General features: G+C 40.8%; 1 protein-coding gene and 1 pseudogene across 1 annotated transcript in view; one reads left to right on the forward strand and one right to left on the reverse strand.

Moving 5' to 3' along the window:
• Window positions 1-14,795, forward strand: part of THSD4 (thrombospondin type 1 domain containing 4) — a 674,086-nt gene that overhangs the window by 395,011 nt on the left and 264,280 nt on the right. The window lies entirely within an intron of this gene.
• LOC116418849 lies at window positions 11,376-11,854 on the reverse strand (annotated as a pseudogene).

The following is a 14,795-nucleotide window of genomic DNA, read 5'->3' on the forward strand; positions in this document are numbered from 1 at the left end:
TGTTTTGTGTGAGAGGATGGGTGAGCTCGCATTTGGCGGTGTGGTCGAGTGATGTTTTGTACTAGAGGAAGGCTGAGCTTATGTTTGGTGGTATGATAAAGAGATGTTTTGCTGTAGGGGTCAAGGGGAGAAGTCTGAGTGCAGAGAACGATAAAGAAAATGTGGCTTCTGTTTTCGGCAGAGCCAATCAAATGGAAAGGGCACCAAATAATGGGAAACAGGGAGAACAAAAAAGGAAGGGGGAAGAGAGTTGGACTGTTTGGCCTGTGTGGAACTGGTAACCAGGTTGTTCTTGAGGGGTGTTTTAACAGACATTTGGTATTGGACTGAGGCAGAGTTTGGGGATGTCTCCACCAGGTTCTCTTTCTCAGATTTGGTTTAGGGTCATGAAGGAGGAATAATAGATTATAGATTCTCTCCCCTGCTACTGCTAAAGTGGAGAATAACGGTGGGAGGATTCAGAGACTTTTCAAAGGCCAAGGTGTTCACTCTGAATTGAACACCACAGATTTTTGTTGTTGTTTTTCCTTCCTCCCAGGAAAAAGGAAAAAGATTTACTTTCACTGCAAATATTTAAGCATTTGTTGAGTTCATTTTCACAAAAGAATTAAAACGTGGGAAAACCAAATTTCCCCCCTCCCACTGCTTTTGTTTTGGCCTTTGCTTAATTTTGTAACATTAATTCTTTGATCCTTCCAACCATAAATCATTTAAGTGACTTTGATTAAATAACCACTTAACTTCCCAAATTCTTTGTATCATGATTGTATTTCTTGTCATATTTTATACAATTATAATGAGATTTTACAAAGCAGGTTCAGATGCCAGCGCACCTGGGCTTCTCCTGGCACACTGTGATTTAAAGCAAGTTATTTCACCTCTCAGGGCTTAGCTTCAGCATCGATAAGAAAAGCTTGGTATTTAATACACATCCCCCACAGAGATGGTGTCAGGAATTTTATTCAGTTAGTGTTTATAAAGGATCTTTATTGGCAACCCCAGGGAGGGTGATATACGTGAATATTTTAATATGCAATGAACAATCTGCTGTTTGGGCCGTCTAGGCAATGTTATATAATGACCTATTTTTTTGGTTTCGTATCCCCTACAGAGACCTTTCTCTGGCTTCTCTGTTGTTATACCAGCAGCTAAGAAGTCAGGGGGTAACCGCCCAGGCTGAACACATGGCAAATTCTATGCCTAATGTGTCCTTCTTTAGTGTGAAGGTTCCAATGATGTCTGCACAGGCCTGGGCAGCAACTTCCAATGTTTTGAGGGTTGATGCAAATCTGTGAAATACAAAACCTCCAGTGTAGCTCACGGGTTTTCTCAAAAATGCTAGCAAATTACCCTTAATTTTGCTCACTGTATAGCTTTATTAGTAGTACTGGTTGACTCCCACTGAGATTTATGCGTTGCTGCATTGCAAAGGTTGAACCATTTCAGCCAGGCAGTGTTTTCCTGTGACCCCTGCGTTTACAATAACTATTAAAGACGACAGTAAAACATATATAATGGACATGGTTCAAATATTTCCCACTGCTTCTGAAATGATTATTTCTCCACAAGAGCAAATGACCAGTGAAATCTGGGCTTAAGGCGAGGCAGCAACAAAAACCACGGGTTTTTAAGTTTAAGCTAATATTTAACATAGGATAAGGACTACTGGTAAATATTGATTTATCTTCTTTCCTATTCCCCTAGGGGCTTAATCTCCCTGATCAGAACATTAAACAATTGTTTATTATTCCACCAGTATTATAAAAACAATACTAGAATTCTTTTCCTTTTTTTTTTTTTTTTTAACAAATAAAAAGTATCCAGTATCCCAGCAGGACAGAGCAAACGCGTAAGTGTTGAGTGACACACCCGCACGACAGCAGACCTTGTTGTAGCTCTGTTTTTTTACAGGGACCTGCCTCTTTGCCTGGTCAGGACACAGATTTTTAGCTGCAACAATACTTGAAAGAGTTCTTTTAACTCTAGCATTAGGAGGTAGCAAAAAGGATTAGTAGGAAATGATTGAGCCCACAGTGGCCACATGAGCTGTGCTGTCTGATAAGCACTTTCTGAGATGGTGGCAATGTTCTATATCTGCATGGTATGGTTGTATACATGAACCACGTGTGGCTGTTGAGCATTTGAAATGTGGCTAGTGCAAATGGGAAACTGAATGTTTAGTTTTATTTCATTTTTAATCATTTAAATTTAAATAGCCACACGTGGCTAGTGATTATTAGCACAGACTGATAGTTTCCTAAGAGTTAACCTACATATACACTCACATATGTGCAATGAAGGACAGCTAAAATACAAGAGTGGTTCTGATGTTACCGTGAGCCCCAGCCCTGCTCACCTGGGGAGTGGCAAGTCCCAGGACTATTTGGATCTCCCTTTGTGGTTGAACTTCGTCCCTGCTTCTCTTCTGTAATCCACCTTGGCTGCTATTTTTTAAATAACAATTTTATTGCAATATAATTCATATACCATACAATTCATTTATTGAAAGTGTACAATTCAATGGTTTTTGCTATATTCCCAAGGTTAGGCAACCTTCACCACTATTAATTTTATAACATTTTCATTACCCCACACAGAAAGCCTGTACCTATTACCAATCACTCCCAAACCCTAGCACTAGGTAACTGCTAATCTGCTTTCTGTCTCTACAGATTTGCCTACTCTGGATATTTTATATAAATGAATATTGCCTACTCTGGATATTTTCTATAGATGGTCTTTTCTGGCTGGCTTCTTTCACTTAGCACAGGATTTTCAAGGCTCACCTATGTTGTAGCACGTAACAGTACCTTATTCCTTTTTATGAAAAAATAAGATTCCATTGTGTGAATATACATTTGTTTATCCACTCACTAGCTGATGGTCATTTGAGTTGTTCCCACTTTTGGCTTTTCTCTTAGTCTGTTTAGGCTGCTATAACGAAAGTCCCATAGACTGTGTAATTGATAAACAACAGCAATTTATTGCTCATAGTTCTGGGGGCTGGGAAGTCCAAGATCAAGGAGTGAGCACATTCAGCGTCTGGTGAGGGATCACTCTGTGCTTCATAGATGATATTTTCTTGCTGTATCTTCACATGGTGAAGGGGTCAAACGAACTCCCTCTGGCCTCTTTTATAAAGGCATTCATCCCATTCATGAGGACTCTTATGACTTAATCACTTCCCAAAGGCCCTGCCTCTTAATACTATCACATTGGGGATTAGGTTTCAACATATAAATTTGGGGGTGACACAAACATTCAGACCATAACAGGTATTATGAGAAATGCTGCCTTGAGTGTTTATGTGCGAGTTGACATGTGTATGTATATAACTCTATAACTTTTTGTAACTGCCAGGCTGTTAGCTAAAGCAGATGCACCGTTTAACGTTCTCATCAGCAGTGTCTGAGGGTTCCAATTTCTCCACGTCCTCATCAGCATTTGTTATTATCTTTTTGATTATAGTTGTCCTAGTAGGTGTGAAGTAGTATTTCATTGTAGGTTTGATTTGCAATTCCCTGATGTCACATTGCTCTTTGCCTTCTGTCCATTCACATTCTGATCAGGCCCATTCTGCTGGTACATTTGCTCTGGGGATGCAGTTTTGCAAGAAAACAGCAGGTTCCCTTTTAGTTGTTTCTTCAGAAATTATGGAAATCACTTACTCTATCACTGCTTTTGTAGCACAGTTTCAAACTGACAGCTGGGGTGATTGTATCTAACCATTTTCATGCTCTGTTAGATGTCAAATACATTTACACTGTTCAGGGTCAGATTTCTACATAGGGATCCCTTCCCCTAAGAGCAGCCTCTGTAAGGAAAGAGTAGTATGAGTCAGTCCTAGGAAAATGCTATTTTAAATTTCCTATTACAAAAGAATTTCCCGGCCGGGCACGGTGGCTCAAGCCTGTAATCTCAGCACTTTGGGAGGCCGAGACGGGTGGATCACGAGGTCAGGAGATCGAGCCCATCCTGGCGAACACGATGAAACCCCATCTCTACTAAAAAATACAAAAAACTAGCCGGGCGAGGTGGCGGGCATCTGTAGTCCCAGCTACTTGGGAGGCTGAGGCAGGAGAATGGTGTGAACCCAGGAGGTGGTGCTTGCAGTGAGCCAAGATAGTGCCACTGCACTCCAGCTTGGGCGACAGAGCGAGACTCCGTCTCAAAAAAAAAAAAAAAAAAAAAATTCCCCCGAAGTCTTTTCTCAAACAGGCACAAAATATTCTAAGATCACCTTCAAATTTTAGTGGTTTAAATGATTCTGAATATGCAGAGAAAGAAGCAAAGTGCTAACACAGGATAGCAATGGAAAGCTAGAAATCAACGTTTAGAATGCCCTGTCCAGGGCGAGTGATTTGCCTGCAGAGACAGGGCCATTCTCCCCCATCTGGTGTTCATGGCATCGTGTACCCAACTCTTTAACAAATACCAAGTACCTACAGTCACAGGCTTTAGGATTATAACAGACCGCAAAACAGACCTGGGCTTTGTTTTCAGAGCTTAGTGGACAAGGCACAAAGTTTAGTCAATCAAACTGGCTAGTGTTAAGAAGGAACAGTATGGGGTGCTCTGGGACTGAGATGATCCATGTCTTGCTTATTTACCAATATTCTCCTCCATGTACTCACCTCAAATACTAGTGAAGTGGGAGATACTCCATCCCAGCATGACTTAGGTATGATTTCTGTAGCCAAGTATTCTAGCATCTTGGGAGGTGAAGGATTTGGAGAAACATGTTTTTGTTTCTACTCTTCCCTGTCTTCCTCATCTTTCTGTCATATTCCTACCTATCCTTTAACACATCCACTGTTCAAATAATACTTTTCCAGTGAAATATCAGCATCACTGTCAATATCCTGATGGCTTCCAGGAATAAACATTCCGCTTCTTCCCTGAATTCCTGTGGCACCTTGTACCTGCACTGTAGCACTTATATTGTGGAAGGAAATTTCTTTATCTGTTGGCTTTCCTCACCAGTCAGTGAACACCTCAGAATAAGGTTTTGCAGCTGAGTCGTTTATATTTTCAGTTCCAAACTCAACACTTTGCAAGTGACCAGTAAATGCTAAATGAATGAATGAACGAAGGTATGAGTCAGAAATCACATGGGCCCAGATTCGTTCTTCTAGCTCAGAGTAACTTGTCATTGAAATAGCAATATATTGTCAACTCTTTTGGTCCTTGGTTACAATTTTCTATTGATTCCCATTTAATGGGGAAAGATATAACTATGTTTTCCTGTTGGGACATTTATTTATGAATCAACTACAAGTAGATAGGGAAAGAAGACAAGAAGTCAGTTAGTAAAGACCTTAAATGCCAAAGCTAATATTTTATCCTGGGAAACAGAATCCACCTCGTCCTTCATAATATTATCTCTAGGCTAAGGAATGAGGAACCAGGTCTTGTAGGTCATGAGCAAGCCAGAACATGCAGGGAATAAAAGTAAGTGGGCTAGACCCAAGACAGTACCAAGGGCCTAAAGCTATGCAGACTGCCCAGAGCAGAAGCACATCTTGACCTTGGAGATAAAAGCAAGATATGAGTCAGAGCCAAGTGGCAGGAAGGAAGTTGGAACTAAGACAGGACTCAGAGTAAGCAGCAAGTCACACAAGAAAACAAAAACATACATCTTGGTGCAGGAAGCTCAAAACCCAGTGTTTTCGGAATCAGGAAATCCATAGAGATCAGAGCAAAGAAATTGATCCAAAATTTAAGCAAGGGCTCAGGAATGATAATCATGACACAAGCTGATGAGTAGTGTTGAGGAAGATGCAGAATCAGAGGAATCTCATGGGAGACCAGACATCCACACACCACTGCTAGAGACTTTCCAAGATGTCGTGAACCGAAGCTTCCTGTCATCTCTGTACTTAGGAAATGTGCCATCCTTGCATTGCTCTTAGCCTCAGTTTTACTGTTCCTTGTACATAGCGGGATTGTTATTTCTATCAAGAAAGGCTGTCCTTAAGTTTCATAGGCTGTTACAGCATTATCTAATTGGCTCCTCGCCCTGTTTCAGATAGGTTAGGAATGTATCTTTAAAACCACTTTATATGTCAAAGGACTTGTATTTAGAATATAGAAAGAACTCATCTTAATAAGACTAACAACTTAATAAAATGGGCAAAAGGCTTAAATTGACATTTAGCCAAAGATATATGAGTGGCCAATAATTACATGAAGGTGGTTAACATCATAAGTCATCAGGAAAATGCAAATGAAAACCTCCTTGCAAAACCACTAATACCAAGGTGGTTGGTATTCGTTCTCAATACCAAGGTGAGGATGAGAGACTGAAACACTCACACATTGCTGATGGGCATGTAAAATGGCACAACCACTTTGGACAACTGACCCAGTAATAAAATTGCTGGGTATTTACTGAGGAGAAATCAAAATACAGACACAGAGGACTTGAACATGAATATTATTAGCAGCTCTATTCGTAATAGCTCAAAACTGGAAACAACACAAACATCTATCAGTAGGTAAATAGATAAGTTGTGGCTTATGCATGCAATAGATATACTCAGCAATAAAAAACAAACTATTGGTTCAACACCATGGATGAATCTCAGAAACATTATGTTGATCAAAAGAAGCCAAACACACAAGAATTGATCTGTAACATTCCATTTATATGCAGCTCTAGGAGACATGGAACTGTGATGATAAAAATCAGAAAGTAGTTGCCTCCATTTAGGGAAATTGACTTACTTGCTTACTTGCTTTATTTAGGGAAATTGACTTACTTGCTTAAGTCAATGGGTGAGCCAGTGCTTGAACTCAGGCCAGCAGATCTCAGAGCTAGGGCCCCACTGGCTATATCACACTCTCTCAGCATAGAAGGAAAGTGAGGAAGAACGAGGCACAGCAGTCGGGGAACAGAAGGAAGGCAGGTATCAGGAGAGAGGAAGGGCAGTGGTCACTGAGGTCCATTTCTGTCCTGGGCATAAGACTCATAATGGCACCTGTGATGGAAAGAGGCCCTTCCATCGTGGTCACCTGCAGGAGTAATTAGGAGGGCTTAACAGATGTGGGGGAGACAAGCATCATCATCCAACTAGTGGAGCCTGCCAGTAGAGAAGGTATTAAAGTTATTTTCTTGTTGGCATCCACCTTGGGATTTTTATCATCATAGTCCCACCTCCCCTAGAGCTGCATATCAATGGAATGTTACCAATCAATTCTTGTGTGTTTGGCCTCTTTTGATCAAAATAATGTTTCTGAGATCCATCCATGATATTGAATCAGTTTGGTTTTTGTTGCTGAGTAAACAATAAACTTGTTTTATTCTTAAGATCTTTTAAAAATTCTTCATGACGTAATTAATACATATCCACTGCAGAAAGAAAATATATGTAAAAGAAGAAAAAATTAAAACCTCCTGTGGTCTTATTATCCCGTGATAATCTCTGATCTTTGTTTTTGTTTTTCAGGAAATAAAAATATTTTAAACAAAAGTGGGATCGTACTATATGTGCTATTTTATAATATGCCTTTTAAACAACATATCAATGAACATTTCTATCAGAGGATATAATTTCTTTTTTTTTCTTTTTCTTTTTTTTTTTTTTTTTTTTTTGAGACAAAGTCTTCCTCTGTCACCAGGCTGGAGTGCAGTGGCATGATCTTGGCTCACTGTAACCTCCACCTCCTGGGTTCAAGCCATTCTCCTGACTCAGCCCCCAGAGTAGCTGGGATTACAGGCACCTACCACCACGCCCAGCTAATTTTTGTATTTTTAGTAAAGACAGGGTTTCACCATGTTGGCCAGGATGATCTCGGTCTCCTGACCTCATGATCCACCTGCCTCGGCCTCCCAAAGTGCTGGGATTACAGGTGTGAGCCACCACGCCTAGCAGAGGATATAATTTCTATTGGATACATAACATCCTATGGATGGATATATCCAAATTTGTTTAACCAAACCTCTCCTGGTACATATTTAAATTGTTTCCAGTTTTTAGTTTCTACCTACTACCCTCCTACAAGAGAACATCTTGAACATAACACGTTTGCTCATTTTTTTTTCAGTATTTCCTCAAGGAAAACTCTAGAAGTGGAAATTCTAGGTCAAAAAGTTTGGACATCCTTAAGGAATTTAATACATATTGTCAATTATTGTTTTTAAAATGGTTTTAGCAATTTACATTCTCACCAGCAGTGAATGAATGTGTTATTCTGTGTCACCTTAACACGTGGACTATAACTTTAGTCCCTGTGCTAAATACTACCTCTTTTCATTGAAACATAATCTGTCAGGATTAGAAATTAACCTTTGATGTTGTCTAGCTCCATCTCCCAAGCAATGCCTGAATTCCCTTTTGTATTCTGCTAGTTTGGAATGGAAACCATTTCTTTAAAAATGTTAATTTGAAAACATGATTGATGTTTGAACGTAGTAGAAAAATTGGAGGAGCCAGAAACAGAAGCGATCCTGGGGTCAGAATACCTGGGTGTCAGGGCTGACTGTGTCCTTGTCAAACTGTGTAATCACCAGCAAGTTGCTGACGTACCCTGTCTGGGTCTCTGTGTCCCCATGTCTAAGACAAGGGGATTGAGGAGGGCCCAATCTCTATGTTGTCTTTAGTTATGACATTCTATAAATCTTCGGCTATTTAAAGCATTCCTTTCAAGGGCTGGGCTTATAAATGAAGAGTGGCAGGCTTTTGAAATGCAGCTTGTGTGGGAAAGGAAACAAACCCAGCAGCTAGTTTGCTGCTGGATCAGAATTCTATGTTCTTTGTGAAGTAATAAATTGTGTCTTGGCTCCCGGATTATTCCAGGTTGCCTCGGGTTTTACGGAAGTGGCTTGTTTCAGGAATGGTTCCCATTGCCGGAAAGTGGGTGTTAATTTGTACCTTGGCTATTTTTCAGGGCACACTCTGGCAAAATCCTGGCATCTTTTTCAGAGGATCAGCAGATGTAATGACCTGCGGGTTGCTCCCGTTGCAAGAGGACACATGCTCTATGTTAATACCCTAAATCCAGCCTACAGTCAGAGGCCTAGGTTTTATAATAGAGCACTTAGCCTGGGCATGCCAAGGGTTTTTGACCAAGTGGAAACACTTTGGGACACGTACCACAGGAAACAGGACAGCAGAATGCTTAGTAATGGCTAGCATTTCTGAATAACGTATCTGGCTCTCCAATGAAATGGGGTACAGGTGGTATCCTGGAAGAGGAGATGAAGCTAATGGAAGTGAAGAAAGAATAAAATAGAACAACATTTGTATTTGGTGCTCCACAGCTTGCAGCCTACATTAACTTACTTCATTTACTCTACACAATGTCCCTGGGATATCATCATTGCCATTTTGTCCCAGTTCACCCACCGAGCAAATGCAGGGGTTGGAGTGTTGGTCATGAGTGGCCCAGTGACCTCTGCAACAACCTCACGGCTTGGCTTAAAATACCGTAAATCCCTGCTTCCTTGGCAGATGTTCATAGTCTCTCACCTCCTTTCTGTTCCATGACAATTGAAAAATTACTCTTTTTTCTTACTCTTTGAGTCCATAGTCATAAATTCAAGTCATTTGCCAATCTTCAGTATAATGCAATTAGAAAACATTGTCTAGTCTAGTATTTCCCAAACTTTAATTTTTAAAATTAATTTCAAGTTTTATTTTAGTTATTTGCACACTGTCTTCACAATTTATGCCATATCTCTGTACCACTTGTACCATTATTTACATTATTTGTTTACAAACAAATTACAATTTCATTTTTTTCTTGCTCTAAGAACTCCAGTAACTGAAATCATTAGTTTGATGTACTAGTTATAGTTTTCTAATATATGGTATCACATAGCTGTTAAAATTTTGTGTTCATTTTTTGTACTATATCTCACTTCTCCCTTTGGTATACAAACTATACTCTAAGAAATTAGTTTAAATTAAATAAAATTTCAAAATTCAGTTTCTTGGTTGAGTTAGCTGCATTTTCAGTGTCCAGTTGACATATGTAGCTTAATGGCTGCCCTATTGGGCAGGGCAGACTGAGAACATTCCAGCATCACAGGAAGTTCTATCAGACAAACTCTGCCTAAGGTTTGTCCAGGGCACTGAAAGCAGCAGACATTTCACTGCGTTCATTAGCCTAAGCTAGACTGACATATAAGATTATCAAAAGAAAGGTGAATTAATGTAAAAACTGCTAGCAAAAATGTCAGATAATAGTTTCTTTCATTGACCACTGTCCGAGTAAGCAGCAAGACAAGTCAAAGCATCTGATTTGATAATGGATCACTTCAGTCTGCTCTAAACCAGCTCTCTCTCAGGGCTCTCTCTTCCTCCATCCCCACCACTACCATTCTTCTCTTCCCTCCTTCTGAGTCCATGTCTCTCTTCAGTGTGTGTCTGTGTTTTCTCTTTCATGCTTCTTCTTCCTCTTGCTTCACCTGTGTGTCTTAACCTCACTTTCATTCTAGCACTCAGTCCTTTCTCTCCCTTTCTGCCTGTTTTACCTTTCCAACCTTCTGACACTCCCTCATTCAAAATCTAAGTATATTTGGATTTTGTTTTGTAAATTCTTCTTCAAGTACAATAATTTCAGGCCAAAGGACATTCTCATTTGTAACGTGAATAAGGGATGCCTCCTAGCAGAATTCCACAAGATGTGCTAAATCTCACTGGCATCTCAGCCCTGTGTGAATGCATGTAAAACAACCATTTCCGGCTCAAACCCCTGCCTGTTGCTTGCTGATGTAACCATAACAAACTAATCGTTTTACTCTACTCCTCATCCAAAGTCTTCTTTAAAGAACAAGAGAATTTTGGACCATGCTTCTCTTCGAGCCTCTGGAAGAAGGCCCAAACCTTGCTCTGTGGCATTGGTTACCTTTCTTGAGCAGACTAAAAGCTAGGCATTGCCTTGAAGGCTTGATGCCACTTCTATTTAATCAGAACTCCTTCCAGAGCCATAAGGATAGTGGAGGTTCCCACAGGGAGGGAAGTGCTGTGTAGACATATTTATGCTTCATCTGTTGTCCATGAATGTCAAGGAGGAGAACTGATTAGACTGCCTTGTTTTTGTTTTAATTATCCAGAGATTCCAGAGGGGAGGAAAGGCCAAGTGGACCCAAGAGCCCTCAGAAATCCAAGATGCTCTGGGGAACATATATGCATTGCTCAATTCCATAAAATAGACCCTTCCTTAGGAGTACAAAGTTGTACTCCTATACCCTTACTTCTTGTAGGGAAACCTGTTCACTTCCCCCCACCTCCCCACCCCTTCTAAATGTACTCAACTAGGCTGTGGAAAATTTAATTCCTCTTGCTAATTTATATAAGAAGTTATGATACCTTGGAAATTTTTTTTTTCAGCCCAGAGGTCTTTTATTTATTTATTTATTTTAACACCTATTATGCCATGAATTCATAGGGAATAGGTTCCAGCAGCTCAGCCTCCTTCCCATTGGTTCTCACAAAGTGTGCTTCTCTGGGTAGAGCAGGCTGGCGCTTCAGTTGAACCCAGGTACCTTTCTCTTTGGCTTCTTTCTTTTTCTGATCATTTTCCTTCACGTGTTTCAGGAAGCTATCTCGGCTCTTAGAGTGCTTAATGTGCTCAATACGCACATTAATTCTCTTGGCAAGGATCTTGCGCTTAACTTGTTTACAACAATGCCAACAGCATGCTGGGTAACGTTGTAGAGTCTCCCAGGTTTGCCTTGGTAACACTTGTGGGGCATTCCTTTTTCAACAGTACCCATTCCCTTGATGTCTACGATATCACCTTTCTTATAGATTCGCATACACGTGGCCAAAGGAACAACTCCATGTTTTCTAAAAGGCCTAGAGAACATATATCGGGTGCCTCTCCTCTTTCCCTTTGTGTTTGTCATTTTGGTGAATTACTGGAAGATGGCGGTTCTGGCCGAAAGGAGGAAATTTTTATCTGTCAGCTTTAAACCGTTATAATATGGGATCCACTATTCTTAGGAAAATGATGTTATGATCTGCTCTCTTTCTCAGACAAAAGGAGGCATTTTTCCAAGAGTGGAAGTCCCCACCTGGGTGGGAATGATAGAGACATCCTCTGGCTGGGTTTTGTACTGCTCTAGACTCTGAAAAAGAGAAAGAGATCCAAGTTTAAAGTGACTTTAATCTTAGTAAAGTTTTAAGGTTTATATTATCTCTGGAAAATAATAACTAATGATTTTTTGAATGCTTGGAATTTGTAGAGCAGTGTGTTAGGTGCTGCTGTAAACACAATCTCATTAATCCTCATCACAACCCTGATGGGGTGACTCTCCCCCACCACCATATTCTAATTGGAGGAATTTGAGTCTCAGAGAGGCAAATAATTTCTCAAAGGCAACACAGCCAATAAATTGTCAGAGCTCGGATTCAAACCCAGGACAGAGTTTTGTGGTCTTTAGATCCATTGTTCTGTGTCGGTTTATTCAGCAAATGTTTATCAATGGTTACTGTGGCCAGGCACTGTTGCTCAGGGATTCTACAATGAACAATAAAGGCAACACTCCTGATCTTCTGGAGCATATGCCCTGGAGAGGAAAGACAGAAAAACAGGAAGTTAAAAAAAATAACATTTTTTAACAATTAATAATATAGCATGATAATTTCAGATGTTGCTAATGCTGTAAGAACAATAGATGGAGTAAAGTAATAGTGAATGTGTGGCTGCTTTATGTTGGGGGCTCTCAGAAGGATTTTCTGGGATGACATTTGAACTCAGACCTGAGTGATATGAAGGATCCAGAATCCAGTGTTGGGAGCAGAGGAAACAGCAAGTACAAAGGCCCTGGGGTGATTGAGTGCCATGTCTTTCGGGAGCAGCAAGAAGGCCAGTTTTGCTGTGTAGCCGGTGGGGGTGAGTGACAGTATAAGGTTAGAGATGTAGACAGGCTTTGGATTTTGCTCCCAGTGTAATGGAACACCACAGGGTTCTAAGCAGAAGCCGTATATGATCTGAATTGTTTTTTTCTTTTTCTTTTTTGAAACCGAGTCTCTCACTCTGTCACCCAGGCTGGAGTGCAGTGGTGTAATCTTGGCCCACTGCAGCCTCTGCCTCCTGAGTTCAAGCAATTCTCCTGCCTCAGCCTCCCAAGTAGCTGGGATTACAGGTGCACACCACCATGCCCAGCTAATTTTTCTATTTTTAGTACAGACAGGGTTTCACCGTGTTGGTCAGGTTGGTCTCAAACCCCTGACCTTAAGTGATCCAACCGCCTTGGCCTCCCAAAGTGCTGGAATTACAGGAATGAACCACTGTGCCTGGCCTGAATTAGTGTTAAAAGATAACTCTGGTTTCTGTGTATGGAATAGAGTGTACAGTAGCAAGACAGGAAGTGGGGAAAATGGTTAGAAGAACATGAACTTCAGAAGGGCTGGAGGTTTTTGAAGGAGGAGGATAGTGCTTTGGAAACAGCAAAGAGGGAGAGTGGGTGAGAAAAGCCTATTTATCCTACCTCCAGGCCCTGGGTGCGAGGAGTGATCCTCAGGGCACAGCCAGGTCCAGGGAGTGGGCAAAAAAGAAGGGAGCATTCAGAAAAGAAGATGTAGCTCTGGGGGAGTTTGCTGCAGCGGCAGTGGTGGCAAATCACAGGATAGCTAGTTTTTATTGAACATGTACTGTCTGTCTAGCGGGGTTCTAACTACTTTTTCTGCAATAGCTTGTTTAGTCCTCTTGGTAATCCTAAACTGTAGATACTATTATTAGCCCCATATCACATAGGAAGCTGACACAGAGTTAAGAAACTTGTAGCAAGTAAGCAATATGGCTGGGATGGCATTACTAATTTCAGAAGTCAGAGGGGAAGGTTGGAGGGGTTGTCAGAGAGGGGTGGAGTGTGCTCTCACTAAGGAAGAGATCGACTGGTCTAGAGATGAGACCCAGATGGCACATGTGACCTGGGAGGTTCTGATGGAGGTAAAGCTTGCTCCATGATGCCATTTGCCCTGAATGATACTAGAGGAAGTTTCCCCATCAGTTCAGATGGGAAGCATGGAGCCTAGGAGTGACTGCTCTTTCTTGAAGCTTCCCATGGGGTGGGGCCCAGGGCCTCCTCCCTGGGATTGCTTTCTTAGGCAACCTGTGGGGCAAGAAGAATATCATCTAAACAAGGTAGTGTCTTGACCGCTTTTATCCCATTGCCCTTGAGTTGGGAGAATGTTCATATTTACACATTTCTGGGATGTTTTACTGCAATTCTCATTTGGAGATAATAATAATAGATAACATTCATTCAGCACTGGCAATGTGTCAGGTTCTATGCTGAGCACTTGACATACAGTATTCCTTCAATAAACACAATAAAAAGTCTTATGATATAGCTAGTATTCTTGCTCCCCTTTTTCTGATGGACTAACTGAGCTCTAGACAGGTTACATCATTTGCTATATAGTGAGTGGTGGACCTGAGATTTAAACCTTACAACTTGACACCAGAGGTTATAGCCTCACTCTGCTGCAAGTGAAGAAGACATGTTTGCTAGGTTTGGGCAATGCTGCCCAGGAAGTCTTTGTAAATTCCAAAAGAATGAGTGATTGTAGCAACACAAAGTTTGAAGACAAACCTTGAGAGTGAGTGGCTAGCATCTTCCTTCTGTGACCAAACTGATTTTGAAATGTTGGTAGATCAATTACCAGCATCAGAGATGAAACCTGAAGGTAATGGACTCAGAGGGGAAGACAAGGTTGAGAAAGGGGAAATTGTTGTGAATAGAGAAAAGTAGATTATTGGTTTACTTAACTTGTCTTCTGCTACTGGATCTAAAAGTAACAGTACTCAAATAATACTTTTTCTCCCTTTCAATTCCACTA

This window comes from Piliocolobus tephrosceles, chromosome 6, assembly GCF_002776525.5.
Source record: "Piliocolobus tephrosceles isolate RC106 chromosome 6, ASM277652v3, whole genome shotgun sequence".
Classification (NCBI taxonomy): Eukaryota; Metazoa; Chordata; class Mammalia; order Primates; family Cercopithecidae; genus Piliocolobus; species Piliocolobus tephrosceles.